At 43.4% G+C, this 25,378-nt stretch overlaps 1 long non-coding RNA gene across 1 annotated transcript in view; it reads right to left on the minus strand.

Moving 5' to 3' along the window:
* Window positions 1-23,787, minus strand: part of LOC101942056 (uncharacterized) — a 109,220-nt gene extending 85,433 nt beyond the window's left edge. Inside the window, exon 1 of the long non-coding RNA XR_256639.4 lies at window positions 23,517-23,787. This is a non-coding gene — a long non-coding RNA (uncharacterized LOC101942056). The remainder of the gene's footprint in view (window positions 1-23,516) is intronic.
* Between the last annotated feature and the right edge of the window lie 1,591 nt (window positions 23,788-25,378).

The following is a 25,378-nucleotide window of genomic DNA, read 5'->3' on the forward strand; positions in this document are numbered from 1 at the left end:
GCTTCATTGTTGGAGAATTAAACCAGCCGCAGCCGGTAGATCACAGCAGAAGCACCCCGAGTATAAGAAAGGATCATGCCAAGTCTGTAAATGCCATAGAACAGCAGAGCATTAACCCTTTATCTTTCAATTTCATTCATACCTTGCTTGATGCAGTAGTTACCACCAATCTACCACCAAAAAAAAAAAAAAAAAAAATAAGGGAAGGTGGCACTTGATAAAATTGACTAGTAAATGTCAAATGAATCAATTTGATATAACCGGCACCATGCTTGATTTCCCCCTCTTTCCCCCAAGAGATTCTGAGCTCCACAGTTTACCCTTATTTTCAGCAGGAACTGCAGTGGCTCAATGATTCTGGAAATTATGCCCACCCTAAATTGTTGACCTGTGGAATTTAGCACCATAGGTGATTGAGTCAAATGCTGTATGATGTTGATTTATGAGGTAGCATTTCTCAGACTTTTGAAAGCTGAGCCCACACTTCAGGACAACTCCCGCAGCTGCACCCGCTTTCATCCTTGCCCTCGGTTGTTTAAGGGCATCCAACATGATCCGTCACTTTGAGTAGATTGTGCAGCTCTTAATAATAGCTTATTTCCGTTCCTGTCTCACAAGTTAAATTGTTAGCTGCTGCCATTTAGGCATCTGTGTAAGCACCTACTGAAATGAATGGGGCAATTCACACCTCTCACAGCTATTGTTTCAGGCTGTCTGCAAACTCAGGAGGTCATAGCTGCAAATTACACCCGAGTCACATTTTCAAGGTTTTCTTCACAGCCTTAACATCTAGAGACTTTTTTTTTTTTTTTTTTTTAATTTACAATCAAAGCTGAGACTTTGGAAAACAATTGAAGACTGTCCTTTGCACCTTTCAGGGGGGCATGTCCCATGCTTTTTACTATCTGTTCTGTTCTATATAAATTCTTATATCATGCTCATCACTATGGTATCTAACCTCTTCCAGTAGAGCATTAAGTGTCATGTGGTTTGTCATGTGGTTTGTTCTCTCATCCTCTCCCCAGTGTCATGTCTTGTTTGTAGGGTTTTTTTTAAATATATAATATATACAGAGGTTGTTCTGTGTTTATATTAAAGAAGGCAGGTCAAAGAAATGTGAATAGCCCATGTTACTGAGGAGCTGTTCTGTATTTGTTGGAGTTTCCCAAGTGCTGAAAGCTTCACCCACAGCTTTATTGCATTGAGGTAGTCCAGCTGAGACGTGATGAAAGCATGAATAACTGATGCCAGATCATCGTTCAGCAGCTTGAGAGGGGTCTCCTAGCCAACAGGAAACAATCCAACATATTTCTTATCAATGCTGCTGTGTCAGATCTTTAGTATCGGTGAGGAATCCAAGTGCACTACAAAATACAGACTGAATTGACCAATTGTGGGTGCATGCCTTCAACTCAGGAACACTGCACCATGGCTACAAGGTCTTCAAAATGTTTTCCTCTGACAACAAGCATAACCTCCATCTTGATCAGGTTTAGCTTCATCCAGTTGTTCTTCATCCATCAGCCAATTTTGTCCAAGCAGTGGCCATCTTGGTGGTTTTGCACCCACCTTCTAGTAGCTCCATCTAGGTTATATTTCCCTAGTTTATGAGAAGTTCATGCGAGAAAGTATCAAAAGCCTTACTAAAGTCAAGATATACCACATCTACCGCTTCCCCTCTATCCACAAGGCTTGTTACCCTGTCAAAGAAAGCTATCAGGCTGCTTTGACGTGATTTATTCTTGACAAAGCCATGCTGATTGTTATTTATCACCTTATTATCTTCTAGGTGTTCGCAAATTGATTGCTTAATTATTTACTCCATTATTTTTCCAGGTATAGAAGTTAAGCTGACTGATCTGTAATTCCCCGGGTTGTCCTTATTTCCCTTTTTATAGATGGGTACTATATTTGCCCTTTTCCAGTCTTCTGGAATGTCTCCCATCTTCCATGACTTTTCAAAGATAATCACTAATGATTCACATATCTCCTCAGTTAGCTCCTTGGGTATTCTAGGATGCATTTCATCAGGCCCTGGTGATTTGAAGACATCTAACTTGTCTAAGTAACTTTTTACTTGTTCTTTCCCTATTTTAGTCTCTGATCCTACCTCATTTTCACTGGCATTCCCTAAGTTAGACGTCCATTCGCCACCAACCTTCTTGGTGAAAACTGAAACAAAGAAGTCATTAAGCACCTCTGCCATTTTCACATTTTCTGTTATTGTCTTTCCCCCCTCATTGAGTAATGGGCCTACTCTGTCCTTGGTTTTCCTCTTGCTTCTAATGTATTTGTAGAATGTTTTCTTGTTTCCTTTTATGTCCCTAGCTAGTTTGATCTCATTTTGTGCCTTGGCTTTTCTAATTTTGTCCATACATACTTGTGTTATTTGTTTATATTCATCCTTTATAATTTGACCAAGTTTCCACTTTTTGCAGGACTCTTTTTTGAGTTTTAGATCATTGAAGATCTCCTTTTGCCTAGCTTTCCTACAGAGTGGGATAGTTTGCTGTTGTGCCCTTAATAACATCTCTTTGAAAAACTGCCAACTGTCTTCAATTTTTTTCCCCTTAGACTTGCTTCCCATGGGATTTTACCTACCAACTCCCCCAGTTCGCTAAAGTCTGCCTTCTTGAAATCCATTGTCTTTATTGTGCTGTTCTCCCTCCTACCATTCCTTAGAATCATGAACTCTACCATTTCATGATCACTTTCACCCAAGTTGCCTTCCACTTTCAAATTCTCAACCAATTCCTTCCTATTTGTCAAAATCAAATCTAGAACAGCCTCTTCCCAGCAGCTTTCTCCACCTTCTGAAATAAAAAATGGTCTCCAATACATTCCAAGAAATTGTTGGATAATCTGTGCCCTGCTGTGTTATTTTCCCAACAGATGTTTGGGTAGTTGAAGTCCCCCGTCACCATCAAGTGCTGTGCTTTGGATGATGTTAGTTGTTTAAAAAAAAAGCCTCATCCACCTCTTCTTCCTGGTTGGGTGGTCTATAGTAGACCCCTACCATGACATCACCCTGGTTCTTTACCCCTTTTAGCCTTACACCGAGACTTTCAACAAGTCTGTCTCTTATTTCTATCTCAACCTCAGTCCAAGTGTATATATTTTTAATATATAAGGCAACACTTCCTCCCTTTTTTCCCTCCCTGTCTTCCTGAGCAAGCTGTATCCTTCTATACCAACATTCCAGTCATGTGTATTATCTTACCAAGTCTCCGTGATGCCAACCAAGGGAGGGTTTGGGTACAAGCAAAGCAAACACGTGCTTGGAGCAGCCCATTTGCAGAGGCGGCAGTGATCCAGCATGGGAGCTGAGAACCAACAGGGGGCCCTGGGAGCTGTAGTTCCTTGGTTAGCCCAGGAGCAGGGAAAGAACTACATTTCCCAGCATTCCCTTGTTCACTACCAACAGGAAAGAGGGGGAGGGAGTGAGGAAACTGAGACCTCATGCTGCAGCCTGCTATGAATGGAGAGCTGCACTGTGAGTAGGGATACCATATGTTAACATTCAAAAAAATAGGACACTCCATGGGGAGGGAGGGTAGCCCCACCCTGCCACCATTCACTCCCTCCGACTGCCCCCCACAGAAACCTCAACCCATCCGACCCTTGCCCCAACTGCCCCCCAGGACCCCACCCTCTATCTAAGCCCCACTGGTCCTTGTCCCCTGATTGCCCCCTCCAGGGACCCTACCCCCTAGCTAAGCCTCCCTTCTCCTTGTCCCCAACTGCCCCCCCCCAACTTTCCCTCTAGGACCCCACCCCCTACCTGTCCCCTGACAAACCCCTGGGACTCCCAGGCCTATCCAACTGCTGCCTGTCCCCCTGACTGCCCCCCCAAAACCCCTGACCCATCTAACACCCCTTCTCCTTGTCCCTTGACTGCCCCCCCGGAATCCCCTACCCCTTCTCCAACCCCCCAGCCCCCTTACTGTGCCACTCAGACCAGCGTGTCTGGCTTCGCGCAGCGCCAGACACGCTGCTGCATACATGCTGCCGTGCTCCCTTGCAGAGCTACAGCCTCCCCCCCCCCCCCAGCACCTGCCTTCCAGATTTGAACACCTCAAAATTCAGGAGTGCTCAAGCTCAGTTTGGACAGCTGTTACTTCATTTCTCCCAAATCAAATATACTAATCCACTGTAACTTGCTGTAGAAAAAGTAGGATAAAATTGAGCAAGAAATGCTTCTCAGTGGTTATTAGGACTGGAATTGCTATTTTCAACAGCCATTGCCTTTTGTTTGTTTTGTTTAAAAGGAAGACAGTGATATTGCATTGGCAAATTCCCCATAGAAAGAAAGAGTGGAACAAAAGAATAATAAAGGCACCTCAACTTTTCCTCATTTATGTAGGACAGTCTTATAATATGCATCCAGACATCCTCCAATCACACAAGCTGAAAATTGTTCCACTTTACTGCAGTTCTGTAACAATATGGGAACCAATCCTGTCTGTGTTCTGTGCACATCTAAAATTCCTGCTGAATGACCTGCCCTGGGAGCGAGTTACCAGTGACCCAGGGCTGCGGCAGAAGGAGGATGCAGGTGGGGGGGGGGGGAGGGGGGAGAGCCCAGTGCTGGGGCGGCGGGGGGGGTGCAGGTGGGGGGGGGGGGGAGAGCCCAGGGCTGGGACGGCAGGGGGGGTGCAGCGAGGAGCCCAGGGCTGGGACAGGGGGCAGACAATTTTTTTTGCTTGGGGCGGAAAAAGCCTAGAGCCGGCCCTGATGCCAACTATGTCATAGCTGTGTTTATTTACTAGCATTTTGAGTTCTTCCTGCTTATTCCCCATACTTCTCGCATTAGTATACAGACATCTAAGATACTGATTTGATTCCCCCGCCCCACTTCTGTCTTGTCTCTCCCTTATTTCTGCTATAACGGGCCATGCTTCCCCCCCCCCCCCCCCCAGATTCTGACCCTTCTCCCAGGTCTCCATGTTTTTGACTTACCTGTGGGCTTTGGTCACCTGCCCTGTTGAACCTAGTTTAAAGCCCTCCTCACTAGGTTAGCCAGTCTGTAGCCAAATATGCTGTTCATCATAAAACCCAGACCAGTAATACATATACTGGGTACTTTAAAAGGGCCAATTTTATAAAGTTGAAACCAGTTATGAGCAAAATCATCTGGGAGGAAGAATTTAATCAGAAAAATGGAATGATAATTGGAAATTGCTTAAGAATACTTTACTAGATACACAAAGTTGCAATCCCACAACTGAGGAAGAATGCCTTATTGGTTAAAAAATGAACCTGGTTTACAGAGGAAGTGAAGGAAGCTATAAAAATAATAATAATCATATATAAGAAATGGAAGAATGGGGAAGTTGATAGTAATGAATATATATCAGAAGCTAGGAATTTAAAAAAATTATAAGGGAAGCAAAGGAACACCAGGAGAAATCTATGGCCAGCAGAGTTAAGAACAATAGTTTTTAAAAGTATATTGGAACAAATCATCCTAACATGGAATTGGTTCATTACTGAATGGAAATGATAGAATGCCAATAATGCAGAAAAGGCAGAAGTGTTCACCATATTTCTGTTCTGTATTTGGGAAAGAAACTGATGAAGTAATTGTATCGTATGATAACACTCTTTCCATTTCACTAGTATTTCAGGAGGATGTTAAACAGCTGCCACTGATCTTAGACAGTTTTAGATCAACAGGTCCAGATAACTTGTATCCAAGAGTTTTAAAAGAGCTGGCAGAGGAACTTGCTGGACCCTTAATGCTGATTTTCAATACACCTTGGAACACTAGGGAAGTTCCAGAAGACTGGAAGAAATCTAATGTTGTGCCAATATTTAAAAAGAGTAGATGGGACAACCCTGGTAATTATAAACCTGTCATTCTGACACCAGTCTCAATTTAAGTAAAATAGAGCAGCTGAAAAGGGAATCCACTAAATAGAGGTAAAGGAGGTTAATGTGATTAATACAAATCAACATCAATAATTTGATTTTTTTAATATTACAAGTTTGGTTGATAAAGGTAATAGCGTTGGTGTAATATACTTTCACATGACATTTTGACCTAAATAAAGTAGGATGAAATAAAACTAACATGACACACATTCAATGGATAGGTCACAATGTAGTTAAAGACAGGGAAACATCGTTGATGAGGTGTTTCTATTGGAGTTCCACAGGGATCGGTCCTTGACCCTAAGCTATTTAACATTTTAATTAATGGCCTGGAAGAAAACAAAGCCATCACTGATAAAGTTTGCAGACAGCATTAAGATTGGTGGACTGGTAAATAATGAAGAGGACGGGTCACTGATACAGAGCGATCTGGATCACTTGGTAAGCTGGGCACAAGCAAACAATATGTGTTTTAATATGGCTAAATGTAAATATATACCTCTAGGAACAAAGCCTGTAGTCCATACTTGCAAGACAGGGGACTCTATGCTGGGAATCAGTGACTCTGAAAAAGACTTGAGTGTCCTGGTGGATAATCAGATAAATATAATCTTCTAGTGTGACACTTGGCCAAAAGGGCTAATGCAATCCTTAGATACATAAGCAGGGAATCTCAAGTAGTAGTAGAGAGGTTATTTTACATGGTATATTTGACTGGTGGGACCGCTTCTGCCATACTGTGTCCAGTTCTGGTATCCACAATTCAAGAAAAATGTTGTTGGAGAGGATTCAGGGAAGAGAATGATTAAAGGATTAGGAAACATTCCTTATAGTGATTGAGCTCCTTGAGTCAATCTATTTTGCATAACAATTAGAATGTTATGGGGTGACTTGATTACAGTCTACAAATACCTACATAGGGAACAAATCTATGCAGGGCCGGCTCCAGGCACCAGCCCAGCAAGCGGGTGGTTGGGGCGGGCAAGAGGAAGGGGCAGCACGTCGTGCTGTTCGGTGGCAATTCGGCTGCGGGTCCCTCTAGGAGGGAAGCACCTGCCACCGAATTCCCGAAGAAGAAAGTGGCGTGATGGAGCTGCCGCCGGCGTGCCACCAATCACAATTGCGATCGCAGCTTTTTTTTTTTTTTTCCGCCGCTTGGGGCGGCAAAAACCCTGGAGCCAGTCCTGAATATATGATAATGGGCTCTTCAGTCTAGCAGACAAAGATATCCTGATCCAATTGCTGGAAACTGAAGTTAGACAAATTCAGACTGAAAATAAGGTGTACATTTTTAACAGTGAGGTAATTAATGATTGGAACAATTTACCAAGAATCGTGGTGGATTCTGTCACTGGACATTTTAAAATCAAGATTAGATTTTTTAAAAAAAATATGCTTTAATTCAAAGGAAATTATTTGGGGGAAGTTCTGTGGCCTGTGTTGTAGGATAGATTAGATTAAATGATCACAATGGCTCCTTCTGGCCTTTGAATCTAGGAGACCATATAATTTGCTAGGTACTCCTATACAAAGGCATCTTATTGATTTAATGAATGTATTTCTTTACTTAGATACTATTCATAAAACTGATCAATTTTTCCACCAGCATGATTATGTGTATTGCCCTTTACAAGGTGACATAGGTTCTGCTTGAATGTGGATGATTGTTGCCCAGTAGTGATTAGGTTGTTAAAGACCATGCTTCATTTGATGGTTTGAGTTTTATTCCTGTTGTCCACAGAGAGCAGTGGAGCTGCTTGTCCAGGAAGCCTATTTTACAAAGGCAATAAGCCACAATAAATAACCTTTCTGCACAGATTTGGAAAGCAGAAGATTATTTTAAATCAGGTTCATAGATGGTAGATTTGAAAGCACCTCCCTCATAGGAAAGGCCAGCTCCCTGCATCAAGTAGAAACTGTCTATAGACCATCTAGGCATTAAATGGGAAGGGCCATGTCTAAAGAAACCTGTCTGTAAATCAATCAATATCATCAGTAGACAGTTGTAGTTTGTACCAATCTAATTTTTCATGCAAATTTTGACCAAAAAGCAGAGGGTGGAATGCGGGGGAATAAAATGTTTTGTTTCCCCCCCCCCTTCTTTTATCAAACAGCTCTACTGCTAACTCTCCAACACACAGAAGCAGAAACTAACTGCAGAGGTTGAGATAGAGCATAAAGCCAGACTAGAATACAGCAGCGTCGGGATCCTCTTTTGTTTTATAAGTTTATTTGTTCTTGTGAGGTAGGTAAAGAACTTAACCCTAAAACCCTGTCTCCGTCACCAATGAATATCACACATTTAAGTTAGATTTGTACACACACTAAAAATGGGCACCCCTATCGCTATCTTCAGGGTACCCTTGACATAATTTAGACACAACAAAATGAATGCTCAGACATAACTAAGAGTGCAGCAGTATAATTCAACAGAATTTGCTACTAGCAAACCAGGCAACTCAAAGTCTCAGATCACCCTCTCTCACCCACAGTTCCCCATGTGAACACAAACTAAACCTCCTTCAGTGTCTCTGACTTAGCTACTTCTATGTCCCCCATTACCATCATGAGAACACCCCTATAAGGGAAGGAAAGACTATTATCCCCATGTTACATATAGGCAAGAGAGACACATGGAGGTTAAGTGGCATTTCAAGAAGTCTGTCGTAGGAATAAGGAATTGATCCTGCATCTTTACAGTCTCAGGCCAGCACCCAACCACGGGACCAGATTTCCTCTCATCAATAGTAAGGTGATATTTGAGGACTAAAGGAGCAATTCCCATCCCCCCATACAGCCCATTCTAAGGAGAGCAGAGTGAGCACAGGTAGGATTCAAACCCAAGCCCGTCAGACAACATCCCCAATACCCCAATACATAAACACAGACTTTAAAACTAGAAACACAAACAAAACTTCTATTACAGAAACTGGTCTGCTAATGCCTGCATAATGAGTATATGGTTTGTTCTACCCCTTCAACAGTAATCTGTCTGCATATTGGTGTATTAGGGAGGAATGAATTTATTCCAGTCAGGGTATCCCCTGGCACAAAAATGAAATAGATAAAGTTGATACAAGACCATAAAGGTCTTCTCTTATCCAAAATCAGCACTCATGTTAGGTGAATAGGTCAGTGAAACTATTTAGCCAATACCACTTAGGCTAGGTCTACACTACCCGCCTGAATCGGCGGGTAGAAATCGACCTCTCGGGGATCGATTTATCGTGTCCCATCGGGACGCGACAATCAAGCCCCGAATCGACGCGCTTACTCCACCAGCGGAGGTGGGAGTAAGCGCCGTCAACAGAAAGCCGCAGAAGTCAATTTTGCCGCCGTCCTCACAGCGGGGTAAGTCGGCTGCGATACGTCGAATTCAGCTACGCTATTCACGTAGCTGAATTTGCGTATCTTAAATCGACTCCCCCCTGTAGTGTAGATGTACCCTTAGAGTGGATTTAATGAAAAACTACATCTAGGCTTAATATGTTCAACACTGATATTTTTAGTGTAGGAATAATTCCATATTACACTTCTGTCTCTTAATCCTCTGATTTATGGGAATGTGCAGCTAAAGCCCTCCATTCTTAAAAACAAGAGACACCAGTGGCAAGGTTAAATCAATATATTCAAAATAAAAATGTCATGTTGAAAAACAATATCAGCTCGGCTGAATTCCATTTTTCCCCTTGCAATGGCTTTATATTATTTTGCTAACCTGTCTCCTGGTTAGTTATGGAAGCATCAAAATGGTGACCTTTTTGTTCACAATATGAAGTGCTCCAACAAAATGAGTGAATGTTTCTTTAAAGCTTGTTTTAAAGGAAGTGTGAAGATTCTGCAGCTGCATTGCCTTGTTGGAATAATTTCTGTTGAAGATGGCGACAAGGGAAACCTGGTTAACCAGAAGCCTGAAAGTAAACATAAAGCTTGGCTTGCCATGCACAGCCTTCTACTGGAGTGCTCACAGCTGCAGAGTTCCCAGCAGTATGGAAGTTGTTCTGAGGCAAGACGAAGGAAAGATAATATAAGACCTGAGGGAGTTGTTGTTTGGCACTTCAACATAGAAGTACTTGTACTTCCATCTGGGTTGTATGCAAAATTATAGACACAAGAGCTATATCCTTCTCCTTGGGTTGTTGACAGGAGCTTGGCTGCTGATTCAATGTAGTGTTTGCCAGGAGGTTAGAACCACAGACCTGTGCTGAACTGGTAACCTATACAGTACATATGGGCACTTCATGGCAGATGGAGGATAGAAAGTCCAACCACCTCTTTCATGTCCCTTGAGTCTTGCATTTATACCCTGTGGTATCTTTTCCAAACACTTGCCATCCTTCAATGCGGTTTATATTAGCTCCTTCTGCTGTTGCCCTTGTTAGTTTATTATCTGTAACTGGTCTCTGGCTAAAATTCTGCCCACGCTCTTTGCGTGTCCAGCCCTTTCCTTTGCTTCAGTCTTTCCACCTGGCAATGTTTTAAAAATCCATGGAAAATCAATCCTTGTTTCCCTCTTCAGAATTTCATATACATCAATAAGGGCTGCTTCTTATGTTAAAATCATGTTCTGTGCTGCTGAGTGCCTAGTGGTAGAAGTAAAACCTCTTTACTGGAGCCCCAGTATGATGGGGAGAGGGTATAAATTAATGAAGCTCCACTGACTTCTACAGAGTTTTGCTGATTTCTATCAGTTGAGGATCTGGCCCCTAATTCTTCGTAATGAAGGAGCACTGGTTAAGCAGTTCAAGGAGGAAGATGCCACTTTATGAAAAGAGGTGCCCCTGCCTCTGGCAGAGGAATTGTAAAATCTAGATCTGGATATCTTGGCATTTTTAACTTACCCATCACCAAGTGCTATCCGTGTAACAGTAACTTCTAGTGTTTCAGTGTTCCCAAATGACTTGATAAATGCTGTTATGGGGGAGGGGAGGAGGAAAGAAGGGTTGGGACTTGCTGCAGTAAGTCCTGAAGCATCCTTAATTAGAATATTGTGATATACATCACCTGAGTTTTAATCAGTGTCTTTATCTGCATGTTGTTAATCTCCACATCCTTTGCATTGCACTTTGCATGGTACTATGTGGGCCACATGTGACTTTGAAAATTAAAAAGGTAAAAATCTGCCTAGCTGGCACAAAGACTCCAAAGCACAATGTTGCATCAGGTCTTAGATGTTAAGGCCTGAAGAGACCAGTGTCATCATCTGTGTTATGCAGGAGGTCAGATAAGGCCCAGTAGTTCCCATACCAAACCATTGTGGGTGTGTTTTTTCACTATTAGCTGTGAATTTCACTTCAGAGGTGGCAGCATGTCAGTGGTGGGAGAGGTGATAGCTGTGTATGTCTAGCTTCTAAAACAATCTGTGGTAATCCTTAATTAAAGATCCCTGGTAAAGACAGTGGCGCTACAGTGACGTAAGCCAACTGAGGATCTAGCCCAATATAATTACTCATATATCATTAAAATATTATCCTTTAACTCATCCATTACCTCTACTTGGAAATTGGATTGCTTTTCTTATTGCTGCTCCTTACTGAGTCAGATGTTTCAGAATTTTATCCAAATTGTAAATGTAGATATTATGAAACTATGTTAAACTCATGGGCAATCTATTTTTTTCTTTCCCATAATTCTCTAAGTTGTTATGTCTGCCAAAAAAGCACTGTTTCCTATGAGATCATTCAAAATGTATTTCAGAAAACAGTTTTTAAGGCATAGATGATTTTTTTTTAAGGGCTGATTTTTTATTTATAAGTTAGCAAGCAACATTATTTTGGTGGTTTCAAGATTTGCCTGTCTCCATGGGAAGAAAAATGCATGATTTAAAAATGTAATTTAAACTAATGTAGTGCTTATAAAATTAAACTGCCTGACTTTAATGTAACAGATGAGTTGGGAACACCAAAAAGAAAGTCCCTGCATTAATCAGTACCATGTTTGGTAATAAAAGATCTGATTCTCTTTCATGTGTAGTTGTGACAGCTGCCATCTTAGCCCACACCAAGGGTTGAACTGTGGACATCCTGAACTAAAAGTGGGAGCTGCCATAGCTTGATCTCAAGAGTCAAGGCCTGCAAGGGATGGCTGAGACATATGCTTATCTTCAGGGAATTGGGCATAGTGCAGGCCCTGTCTCTCTCTCTCTCTCTCTCTCTCACACACACACACACACACACACACGTATTTTCCACTACATGCATCCGATGAAGTGCGCTTATGAAATCTTATGCTCAAATAAATGTGTTAGTCTCTAAGGTGCCACAAGTACTCCTGTTCTTTTTACAGCCTAATGTGTTACACCCGTGCAACAGTTCAGGAGAAAAGCTTGAAAACATGACCCAGGTGCATCTTAGATTCTGTTTGTCTTCTGGTTTTTGAGCCTCTGACACTTATTGTCTTGTTTAAAGCTTCATGATATCTCGAAGCCTAGCGCATAGTTTTTTTTTTTTTAATGTTTGCTGTTATGCTTTCCAGGGTACCCTGGGTTGTGAGGCAACTCACTGCCACCTGTTCTTAGTGGAATACAGCCTCCTCTGTGCCCGCTGGCGGTCAGTTCCCCAACACCACCTGCCTCTGCCAACACAAGCACCGTCCTCCAGGCCTACACAGGGTCTGCTCTCTCTTTACAGATGTAACCCCTCTGCCAGGTAATGTCGGCAGCAACAAGGGCCACGTTCAATATCTAGGGGTTCCTTTGGACAATACAACACAGAACCCCCACCCAGTAATCTGGAAAAATTACACACTGCCCCGAGCACCTCTAAGAGACCATACTTCCCCTCTCACAGGCATTGAGTCTGTGTAGGGAAAAGAAAACTTTTAGTAAAAGGGGAAAGGAAGCCGGCATTTAATTGGGAAACCACCACACGCATCATTCGAAAACATATGACCATGAACAAAACACCCACCTCAGAGTACACTGGGCAGCGGCCTTTTCCTCAGTTTCTCACCTTGCAGGGTGAAAGTTTGATAAACAAATGTCCCTTTAACACGCCACTCCCCTCATCCTCCGCCACACCCCACTCACAGTGGTTATCTTTGATCAGCGAAGACCAGAGGTTGTATTCATATGAGTTCACCTCCCCCCCACCCCCCCGAGTGTGTGGGGGGGGAGATACTGAGCAATGCCTCAGCTGCCACTCTACCACCGGCTGCTCGCTCTGCCACTGGCCACTCACTTCACCATCAGCTGCTCCATCAGCACTCGCTCCACCATTGCCCTCTCTACTGCAACCTCTGCAATGTCTTGAGGTTCCGCCGCTTACCACAGCTCTGTCATTTCAGCAGTTAGTGGAGGAGCCTCACTGCAGTGCAGCCTTTTCATCGGCAACGCTGTCCCATAGCGGGTCTAATGCTTAGACCCACCTATCAGTGATTTCAGCTCTACTGATCCACAACAAAAAGACTCTCACTTGAGCCTTAATCAGCTCTGTCATTAAACAGTGCAGAGGGGGAGGGTCAAATGGTATCTAGGACTCTTAAGCAGGGACCATCCCACCAGCTAGAAACACCTGTCGCCACCTTCTGTGTCTCTCCACCGGGCTTTGACGCCCCTACACCCTGCTTAGTGAGTGCAGTTCAGCTGAGGGTAAACCAAGCACAGTTCCGCTGCCCTAGAGACTTTGCAATCCCTTGATTAACATTTTGCTCCGATCATAAACAGGTGTTCATTGTGAAGTACACAATACTCAGTTTACAGCTAGACAGACTTGATGAACATTCCTGGCCTGAAAGAAATCTGTTTCTCACCTTTTGGTGACCAGCCCCAAGAACATAATTTTCAGTATATATATAGACCTCCTTACATATTAACCAGACATACACTGCACAATGATTGAGGGCCAGCTTTCAGTAAAGACTTTAGGAGACACTCTTTCAAACTAATATGTAGATAGCAGACCTAGGAGAGCCCTATAACCCTTACACACCCCTATGCCCTCTGCCAGTTGGCAATACTTAGAACTGAACCAAGCAACCTCTAGCTACAGTGCACTACAGATTGTGCTAAAGAGCCATGTTTTTTAGCTGTCACCTGAAATAGATTCACATCCTCTATGGATCAAACAGTGTGAGATACATACACCCATCTCTATAGCTGATCCACTGAGAATTGAGAACTGCTGCTATCATTTGGCCTGTCTTAAAAACGGAATCTGTGCTCTCTCTGCTAACTGGCTCGGTTCTTTAGCTTATGTTTTAGACGGTGATGCAGTATAAAAGGGTCTCAATTCCTAGCTGTCAACCAGTGGTATGGGTCACTACACACCTCTGGAGGCTGAATTGCACACTACATTTTAGAAACACTAGATAAATATAGGTTACTCACTGCAGCAATGCACATTAATCTGATCCCTCCACTGACCACTGTCATGGCCTGCAATATTTCTTTATTTGTTCATTTGGTATTACATTTCCAGTTATATTATAACGGTTAATAAAACTTAATGCCTAGGAATCATTCTTGCTAAAGGAATGGTGGCATGATTCCATGTCTATCCTCTAATGGTCTTTTTATTTCCCCCCCCCCCCTTCCTGTTCAAAGGTCTGTTTTGTATAAAGAAGCTGAAAGAAAGGTTAGATGGCTATGCACAGAAAGCCAGGAAAATGTGCTTGGTAGCAAGTCTTTTACGTGGTTACTTGGAAACCATTAAAATATTAAAATGTCTACAAAAGCAATAAAATGATCACAGGAGTATGTGGTGATATTTAATTTTCCCACAAGTTAAATATCACTGATAATTAACTGTTAGAAGTTTATTTTGAAATGACATTTCACTGGAATACCAGACCTTTACAACATAATTAAAGGGTTTCTCATTGTAATGGTGCCCTATTCCTGGAATGAAAGCTTTTAAAAAATCATTTGTGAAACAGACAGATAATTTTTAAAACTCCTCCCCCCTCCATTTAATTTTGGCCATTTCTTGTTTTGGCTGCTTCTCTTTTAAACAACGAGCACAACAGCAGTGTCAGATAATTTGGTTCCCTGTGTAAGATGGTAAAACGATTGGCTTATGTTAAAAAAAAAAAAGTGTTTTGGTATTTTATTTGGACTCGGTGGATCTGTGTTTGGTTCCAAGTTCACGAAAGCATTCCTGATCAGGAAGGACACATAAGCAAATTTTTAACTTCCATTAAAGCCAGTAGGACTTACCTTGTGCCTCAGTTTCCCTATCTGTAAAATGGAGATCAGAATACTTAGTTGCTTAGTTAAGTACTTTGAGATCTACTGATAAAAATCTCTATCTAAGAGCTAAGAATTATTAATTTACTATGTACATGCTTAAACTTAAGCACTGTACATCACTATATGACATAGGCACTGCAATACTAGATCAGACGAGTATTTTATTTAAGTTACCTGTCTCTGACAATGGATCGTACTAGCCAGTTCAGAGGAAGGCGCAAGAAAACCTACAGTAGGTATTTATGGAATAACCTGCCCAAGAAAAATTTTCTTCCCGACCCCGCCAGTTAGAAGTCTGCTTATGCCCTGATGCATGAGGGTCTCTATCCATATCAATACAGCTTTTTAAAGAAATCATTGTCACTGAAACTCTGTCTTCATCTTCTTCAGAGATAGCACTTGATAACAGAAGTGAGATGTTTTATTTGGTAACTTGAGCACTGGCTCTGAGTTTTAAAAACTCCTGAGTTCTAATCCCAGTATTGACATACCTTCCTCTATGACCTTGGGCAAATTGCTGAGCTCCAAAAATTCCAGGCCACCCTTTAAATTTGGGTGCCCCACCCTTAGACTTGGAGGATAACCCTTTCAATCTTGCATATTTCTAATTGGGCATCTAAATCCGTCTTTAGGCACCTAAGCACCTAGCTTTTCCAGAAGCTGCAAGTGCTTAACACACCTGAAAATTAGGCCATTTGTTTAGGTAACTAAATATAGATAAAAGTGCCTCAATTTTGGGCACCCAAACTTGAAAATTTTAGCCTAGGCATTCAGAGTTGGAGACTCAAAAAATGGAGGCACTGACAATTAAGAGGACACTTTAGAGAGGTTCATCATCATCATGGCAAACCCCCAGCTAGGTCCTTAAAATAGTCTTTGACGTTATCAGTTGGATGTTCGGTCTGTGTTTGTCAATGGTAGGGTTACCATATTTCAACAATCAAAAAAGAGGACGGGAGGAGCCCCGCCCTAGCCCTGCCCCTGTCCTAGCCCCGCCCCCGTCCTGTCCTAGCCCCGCCCCTTCCACTCCCTCCCACATTCTGCCCACTCAGAACCCCCAACCCTCCCCCCCACTCCTTGTCCCCTGACTGCCCCCCAGGACTCCACCCCCTCCCTAAGCCTCCCTGCCTCTTGTCCCCTGACTGCCTCCTCCTGAGACCTTCCCCACATCCTAACTGGCCCCCTAGGACCCTACCCCCTACCTGTCCCCTGACTGCCCCAACCCTTGTCCACACCCCCACCCCCTGACAGCCCCCCCCCCCGAACTCCTGACCCATCTAAACCCCTCTGCTCCCTGTCCCCTGACTGCCCCCTCCTGGGACCCCTGCTCCTAACTGCCCTCCAGAACCCCACCCCCTACCTAAGCCTCCCTGTTTCTTGTCACCCTCCTGAGACCCTCCCCACCTGTACCCTGACTGCCCAAAACCTTACACCCCCCAACCCCCAGACAGCCCCCCCCCAAACTCCCTGACCCATCCAACCCTCCCCCCTGTTCCCTGTTTTTTGACTACCCCCCCCACCCCAGAACCTCCCTGCCGCTTCTCTGGCCCCCGGCCCCCTTACTGTGCTGCAGAGCAGCGCGCTCGGCAGCGGGGTAGGGCAGCAGGGTCGGAGCTCCAGACGAGCGATCTGTGAATGCAGGGAGTGAGGGGGAGGAGGGGAGTGGTGTCAAGTTTCAGGAAAGAAGTGCAGGAAGGGCTCTGGCTCTGGGAGCCCCGGCTGCTCTGTAAGCCGCGCGCACGCTCTGCATGGGGGGGGGGGGGGGGGGAGGGGAAGTCGGACATTGACAAATTCCCCCCGGACGCTATTTTTAACCCGAAAAAGCCGGACATGTCCGGGGGAATCCGGACGAATGGTAACCCTAGTCAATGGTGATCTTATCATGCAGCAAAGCTTTTGGCAACCACCGGATTGCTGATGGTGGAGTGGCATTTTTGGTAATCATGTTTCTTAATTCATTGGTCTTTCAGCCTAATAATATTTGGCCTATAACATTTCTGACTTGTTTTCCCTGATGTGTAAAATGGCAGTAGTAATAATATAGTAGTAATATCTCAAGGAGCTGTTGTTAGGATTAAGGAGATGTTGTGTAGCACTTAGAACATTAAATATGCTATGCTAGTGCAAGTATACTCTTTTACAAACTATCTGATGTCCTGGTTAATTAAGTTTTTTGGAACAATTTCCTTCCTTCCGGATACATGAGATTAGCTCATTCTTCCAGGCAATTGTCTGAGCCAGACCATGACCCAGAGTACACTGAAGTTCTTTTGGCTTTCTCAAGGATGTTGAACTTCCTTTGATGTGCTGTGAAACAAGTTTATTATTTTTTAAAGGGAACTTATTGCTACTGATCTGCGCCACAATGACACACCTGGAAACCAAAGTCTTTGTCCCAAGAGCAGATAGAAGGCAGGGAGCAGCAGTGCAAACTTGCCTCGGATACCCCACCAAATATTCTTCAATACTGACCTGAAAGAAACACATCATGGGAGCAGAAAAGAATTCAGTCTCTGCATGTGTCCTCCATGGTGTCAAAGGTGACCCCACAGGCATATGATGTGGGGATTTTTATTATATAATGCAGAGATCAAGTAGCATGGTACATACTGGATGGATACCGACTTCATTTCACGAAGGTCATTGAGCAGCCATTAATGAGAACAGATTTCAGGCTCCACCAACTATAATAGTGGAGACTGATTCCAGTGGCTACTAATTCCTTCTGACATGGCAGAGGCATACCTCTAAGATGTCATCATTTCGACAAACATCACTCATGTTAGTCCCAAAGCTATGTGTGTTCCACTCAACTTTGCTGTCCCTCACTTCAATTGCTGAACATTATTTACATCAGAGAAAGATGAATGAAACGCAGGTTATAGAAGCATCTGACGAAGTGGGTATTCACCCACTAAAGCTTATGCTCCGATAGTCTGTTAGTCTATAAGGTGCCACAAGACTCTTTGTCGCTTTTTACAGATCCAGACTAACATGGCTACCCCTCTGACACTAGGTTATAGAAGGTTATTTAAACAAGGAAGCTCACTGAATTTCAAGTTTCCTGCCTGACTCTTTTTAAATTTGGGTCTTTGTCAAGCATTTGGGCATAGGCAGGTTGTGAGGTATGGGGAGAGGTGTTATCCTTCCATACTCGTGTCCCCTATCAGGTAACTAGGACCACAAAATTAAAAAAAAAAAATTCTCCACTGAGTGCTCCTGTGTGTTGCACCTTTGTTATGTGGCATCAGAAACAAATTCAATCTGCTGGCAAAAAATGGAGCAAATGAAGCCACCCGAATCACTGATTTTGGAAGGGGACTGGTAGAGGTAACTACAGCACTTCCCAATTTTACTGGAAAAAAGTGGGATTAGCAGAAGAACAAAAACCCTTTATGTCAGCATCCAACATGCTTCTTGAACCAAAGAAAATTACCCTTCGCCCTTACAAAAAAAGCGGTCTTCCAAGAAACCAGAACATGGCATTCTTGTCATAGTCAATCACCCCCATTGTACAGGGAAGGGACTGTTGTATTCCAAACAGAAAGCAGCTGGAAAGCTGCCAGGATCTGCACCAAGGTCCTATGTCAGAATCAACCACAAGACTCAGTCCCACAGGAGGAACAGCAGCCATCTGTACAAAACCAAAGGAGGACACTGGGGCTCTGTTGCCTAAGCACACCCAGAAAGCACACACTTCTGCTGATAGAAGTAACTCACATACACTAGCAGCAACAGACTCCAAGTGGGTCTGTCGACTTCAACCAGCCACTGCAAAAGGAGGCATGTCCTCACCTGTAGGGCGCTCTCTCATACCTGGATGCGGTGCTGCAGGGGAATTTGCCTCTCATGCCCCCCTCCCTGGTGGCCAAATCCTTGGCCAAAATGGCCAGTCCCAGCCAGAGTCTTCTTCTGACTCCCTCTTTGGGTTTTATGTGGCTCAGCCCTCTGGTCAAGTCACGCAACAGTTCACTCCCACTCCTGGGGTTACAAAAGTCCACCTTAAAGTCCAAATCAAATGTGTAAACTAGTTCTTCTGCCTCTCACAGACCCCACTGCTGTATTCTGCATTCTTGGCCTACTTCCCCTGGCTCCTACAGAGTGTCTCTGATCTTGCTTCTTCCCCAGCAGAATTCCCCTACTGCCTCCCTTCACCAGGGACTCCAGCAGTTCACCTTTGAGGACCACGCTGCTCCTTTTAGGCCAATGAGGGCCTCCCCACTGACAAAAGCATACTCTTCTCCCTGTAGATCTGTTTCTCCTGTTGCAGGCCTAACTCAGGGCTCTCCCATATAAGAAGCCTATGCTGCTCCCTGTAGGTTACTCAGCCTACCTCAGGGTCTTCCCAGAGGCAAAATCCCCACCTTCCTCCCTTTATTGAGTTCCCAGCTCTATTAAGTAGTGCTCTCCCTGATCCATCACCACAGCTGAGGTAAGTCTTTCTCATTAAGCCCCATTACACCCAGCTGGGATCACTAATTGGCCCTTATGTTACCAGTTCATAAGTGAGGCAGAGGGATAGCTGCTAAGTCCTGGGCAAGTTCTAAGCCCAGCTTGTCTCAAAAGGCCTGCCAGCCTGTGACGAGGTATTTTAATATCAAGAAGAAGTTTTGTAATTGGAAAGTCATAGAAGTTTAGGGATGGTAATTATCTCTAATATTTAGAATATCTGATGCACTTTTTCATCAGTAGATCTCAATACAATTTACAAAGGAGGTCAGTTTTCTTTATCACCATTTTATAGGTGGGGAAACTGAGGCAGAATAAGATCTAGGGCTAGATGTGGAGGTCTGACTAGAAAGCAGGTGTGTATTTTTAATAGTGAGGGTAACTAACCACTGGGACAACTTATGTAGTGAGGTCATGGATTCACCATCATTTGAAGTCTTTAAATGAAGGCTGGCTATCTTTATAAACAATACACTGTAGCTCAAACAGAAGTAATGGGCTTGATGTAGAAGTTACTGGGTGAGGTTCTGTGGCCTATGCTATCCCTCAGGTCAGACTAGATGATCCTAGTGGGCCCCGCTGGTTATAAAAGCCTATGAGCAAAAGGCAGAATAATCCTCTCCTATGTTAGGGAGTTCAGGATGTCTTCCCACAGCTCCACCCTAGACATCTCGGTGTGTGTATTGTAATTGTGTTAGTTTGTGGTTGTTTCATATGGCTTTATTTTATTTGCATTTGATTTTGCTCTCCCCCACAAGTGAAAGGGGAAGGAAGGTGAAAGGAAGACGTCACAGTTACCACAGAGTGGAAGATACTCTCTTGAGCACGTTTGTACAGATCCTAGCACCATAACAATGAGCTCTTCTGCGGGCGGCAGGCTGGCAGAGTTCCTGTTGAGTGATTATTTTAATGCTGCTGCAGTTTTGTCGTAGTCCAGTAGAAACTCGGCGTTAAGAACACTTTGGAATGGAGGTTGTTCATAACTCTGAAATGTTCGTAACTCTGAACAAAACGTTCTGGTTCTTCTTTCAAAAGTTTACAACTGAAGATTGACTTGATACAGCTTTGAAACTTTACTCTGCAGAAAGAAAATGCTGCTTTTAACCATCTTAATTTAAATGAAACAAGCACAGAAACAGTTTCCTTACCTTGTCAAAAAAAAATTGAAACTTTCCCTTTATTTTTTTAGTCGTTAACACAGCATTATACTGTATTTTTTTTTTTTTTTTTTTTTTGTCTCTGCTGCTGCCTGATTGCGCACTTCTGGTTCCAAATGAGGTTTGTGGTGGACCGGTCAGTTCCTAACTCTGGTGTTCATAACTGAGTTTCTCCTGAATTGATTGCGATAGGGCAGCTAGAGCCTTGTACAGGCATCTTCTTCTTACTGAATCAGAATAAATAATTTGAGTCCCAATACCTAACTGCAACCCATAGGCAGCTGTAGAATTTAAATAATAAATGAACACTTCCATATGATAATGCTCATGCCCCTTGCTACCTTCTTACATTACTCAGCGGTTTGTATGTCAATTAGACCTATTGGGACAACTTTTTGAAACTGCCTACAAGTAGCCCCTCCGCCTCCAACCTGTGCACAGCCAGTTCTGCATACAGGGTCATTTGTGTACACAACCTTCCATTCCACCAGTAGATGAGTCTTCACAACTCAAAGCAAGATTCAAAACAAAATTAATTCTTCTTTTAAAAAAAAAAAATCTTATTTGTTAAATGAAATAGTGGTTGTATTAAAAAAAATCACTTCTTTACATTTCAGCATTTCACCACCAGTATCAAAATCTAGTCAATTAAATCACAACAGTCATTTAAATAGTATTAAAGCCCCAATTCAGCAAAGGTACTTAAACATATGCCTAACTTCAAGCACATGAGTAGTTTATCTGCTTAAGTACCTTTGCTGAATTGGGGCTTAAAAGCTGAGAGACTTGCTAATATTTTTTTTAGATGAGTGCCCCAGAACCTTGGTATATAACTGTGATTCCTCTGTATCCCCTTGAGATGCTAGACAAATGGACACAATAGACAGCAGTAGTTTGTTCACTGACCTAAGGGCATGCTGGGAAACAGGGCCCCTGAAAAGGTCATACAGATATCAAGGTGCCAGACAGTTAAGCTTTGTATGTGAATAACAATCCCTGAAAATCAATATGATAGTTGTCTAGTGACAAGGATAGCCAACCCTGCACAGAGGCAATACGGCGACTTGCTTTCAAGCAACTCAACCACCATGCATGAGAATTTACCACAAAATAAAGCCTTTGATTAAACAAACCAGCGAAGGAGTTTGTAGTAACTAGGACACAATCGGCAGTAGATAGACACTAGCACAAATTGTCTGTGTTTCAAGAGAGAACCCATCTAGGGGAATTGGTAAAACGTATGTTGGAAACACTGGAGGATACAAAGAGGCAGTTTGGATTTTAAATCATTATGATAACCATGCAACAGCTCTACTTGGAACTTGCCAATATCTAATTACCATGATGTCAGTCATTTAAGTGCTGAGTTGCTAGCTGTAAACCTTCATCTTTTCCTTCTTTTCAACGATTTAACCCCCACCCACACAAACAGAAATGGAACAAAAGATATGGCCAGTCAATCAGCAGCAAAACCACCCCCAGATAATCAAGAAGCAGAGTCCAGGAGAGCATTATGCATGGGGGAATAAGAGGGTTATCAAAGCGAGGAACAGCAAAACAGCTGAATGGTTAGGGGCATAATACAAAATTATATTTAGGAACCAATTCTAGGTAATATATTGAATGGGGAAAATGGAAAGGATATCAAAACACCATTTAAAGAGAAGCAGTGCAGCCCAGTGGTTAGGGTACTAGAGTGGAAGTCAGGTTCTTAGCTTTGCTGCTTCTCTGCTAAATATCTGTTTCTCTCTTTCTCCTCCCACCCTAGGCTGGGGCCTCTAGATGCTACTGTGATAGCTCTGATGTATTTATGTTCTATCTTTCTATATAGACGTATATTTCTGATTAGGAAACCTCCCTAGAGAAGCTAGAGAAAAGGTTATGAGGTCTGAAAATAAAATGCCTGTTTTGGTTTCAGTGATGGTATATAGCTATCTGTACATACCTTGCTAGATATGGCTAGCATAAATATAATGGGAGCACTGAAAAAAAAGGTCATTCCAGTTTTAGGAACAGTCATAGTTTCAGCAATATTTCCTGTACTTAAAGTGGGGAATACTTTTAGAATTGTAATGCCTTTAGAACTGCAAAGACTTGGCCACTGTATCTGTCTTAAATCTTATATGGCCCACGCCACCACAGTATCTGAGAGCTTCACAGTGTGTAATGTATTTAATCTTAAAGCACCCCTCTGAGGCAAGGCAATGCTACTATCCCCATTTTACAGATGGGGAACTGAGGCACAGAGAGGCTAAATGACTTGCCCAAGGTCACACAGGAAGTCCTGGGAGAGCAGGGAACTGAAGTTATTTCCAAACTAGTACCCTACCCAATGAACCATCCTGCCTCTCCCAGAGAAGATTTATTTTTATTATAAATTAATAACCATCATTTCTATAGTCCTAGGGCTGCTTTGACCTGTACAGACCCCTTAAGGGCTGTTAAACCAATTAGGGATCACTGGAGGGCTAGGGAGCTCTGACCACACTCTCAACATGACCCTGAAAGCGGGTGGCAGAGGGCCAGCTATGCTGATTGGGAGAAACTGCCCCAGGATTGCTCCTTATAGTAAGGGAATCTTCAGCTGGCCTCTCAGGCTAGCTTTAAATCTGCACTGTGCCACCATAGGGGAGCAAAGCTGTCTTGGTGGGGTCCAGGACCTGACCCAATTTCTATTGTGAAAAGTATAATGGCTACGCTGTTTGACTATGAAGATACTGGTGTTACACCTAAGCCCCTGTGTCTGTGAGGCTAGTTTCCCAAACCTGAAGAAGAGCTCTGTGTAAGCTGGAAAGCTTGTCTCTCTCCCAAGCAGAAGTTGGTCCAATAAAAGATATTACCTCACCCACCTGGTCTCTCTAGGCTACAGCTGCACACATTTTTCTGTACTTCGCCTGGTAAGGATTCTGAACACCCAGTCGATGTTGCTCTGGCAGATGAGATCATTTGCTGGGTGCTGTATTTAAAATAAGTTGATTAAACTGAACAAACTCTGCAGGGCTCATCCTCATACAGAAGCACATGTTTCAGGCATGTAACTGAGTGAAGAGTCTGTCTCTGCTGGAATTTGGAGGTTTCTCTCGACCAAAAGCAGTAGCTTGTGCCACTTGATCTGACGGAGCATCAGCACCTAGTGCCACTAGACTCTCTTGAGTGTAGTTTAACCACCTATTACCCCTGTAGCCACTAGAGGGTGCAAACACATTAACTACAGCTCTGACTTTTAACAAGGTGCTTGACTCCAAAAATACAGACACAAAGAGATTTTTTCCAGGGCATTTCATATTTGACATAAGTACCATTTACCAGGAGAGTAATGGGCTGCTGTAGCCTGAGATTTTTGCATCACGGAGTCTCCAGTTGAAGTTGGAGCTGCGTACAGTGAGGACAGCTGGTAATTTTAGGGAATCAAGGAGAATAGAAGCTGGCAACGGTGCTGCTGCATCCCTTTTAAAAAGGTAGCAAGGGGAAGAAGCAGTGGGAGCAGGTTTCAGATAAGAGTAGAAAGAGTGTGTCTGTGCAGAAGGGGGCAGGCTGGGGGACTCAGGGCATGAGAGAGGGCATGGAAAGGATGTAACATTGGGAGGGGGGACAGAAATAGATAGTAGGAGGAGGGGTGGGGGACATCCCAAAAGATATGAGTTGGAAGAAGAATTCAGTTTACAGGATGGACAAAAGTTCCAGACTATTCTTATCTTGCCAGATCCATTTCACCCATCCTTAGGGCCACACTGGGGCATTAGCAGCTATTGCCACAACAGTGAGGACAAGCACCCTGCCACAGGCTAGGCAGAATGGGTTTGGGAAGGGAGTGCACGCACCAGCAACAACCGCCAATCCTGTGACAAGAGAAAGTGCACACTTCCCCAGAGGGTAGCGTGAGACGAGGTTGGGACCTTTTCCCATCCCTTTGGGTTGTCTAGCCATGGCAGCTAGCTAAGTGTACCTGGACATTGCTCTCAGGAAATGCAGGTACCAACATGGCAAGTGCAGCTCCAACATTTCAGTGATAACTGAGGCATGTTTGAGGTTAACCTGTTGACTGAACAAACAGCCGGGAATAACCTGTAAAGACAGTTTTGCTGCTGCTGCTACAATCTAGCCTGGCTCTCTTCTCAGTCTTTGCTGCTGGTTATTGGCCCTGCTGTGAGTGTTGGCATGAGATGACAGAAAAGGTGCCACTGCAATAGTGTGTCCCGGGCCATGTGACTATGTTAAGTTTTTTTGGTTAAGTTTAACCAATTATAGCCCACCTCTCTCACAAAGGTGAGGGAAAATGTTCCGTGTCCCCTTCCCCACATATGCACCTGAGGCTAGAGCAGCCTAAATTTGGCTCGTAGTTAATATGTCTACAGATGTACACCAATTAATAAAGAGCGGCACTAAGATACTAGAGAAGGGCAGAAAGAACAGGAGTACTTGTGGCACCTTAGAGACTAACAAATTTATTAGAGCATAAGCTTTCGTGGGCTACTGCCCACTTCTTTGGACGCATATAGAGTGGAACATATATTGAGGAGAGATATATATATACACACATACAGAGAGCATGAACAGGTGGGCGTTATCTTACCAACTCTGAGAGGGCAGGCTTCATAATACTTCTATAGCATTTCACATTTTCCAAAGCACTAAATAGATAACATTAACTAGGTAAGTCTCACAACTATGTGAGATGTCCCCCCCCCCCCCAAAGCCCCCGTTTTGGATA

This window comes from Chrysemys picta, chromosome 1 (assembly GCF_011386835.1).
Source record: "Chrysemys picta bellii isolate R12L10 chromosome 1, ASM1138683v2, whole genome shotgun sequence".
Lineage (NCBI taxonomy): Eukaryota > Metazoa > Chordata > Testudines > Emydidae > Chrysemys > Chrysemys picta.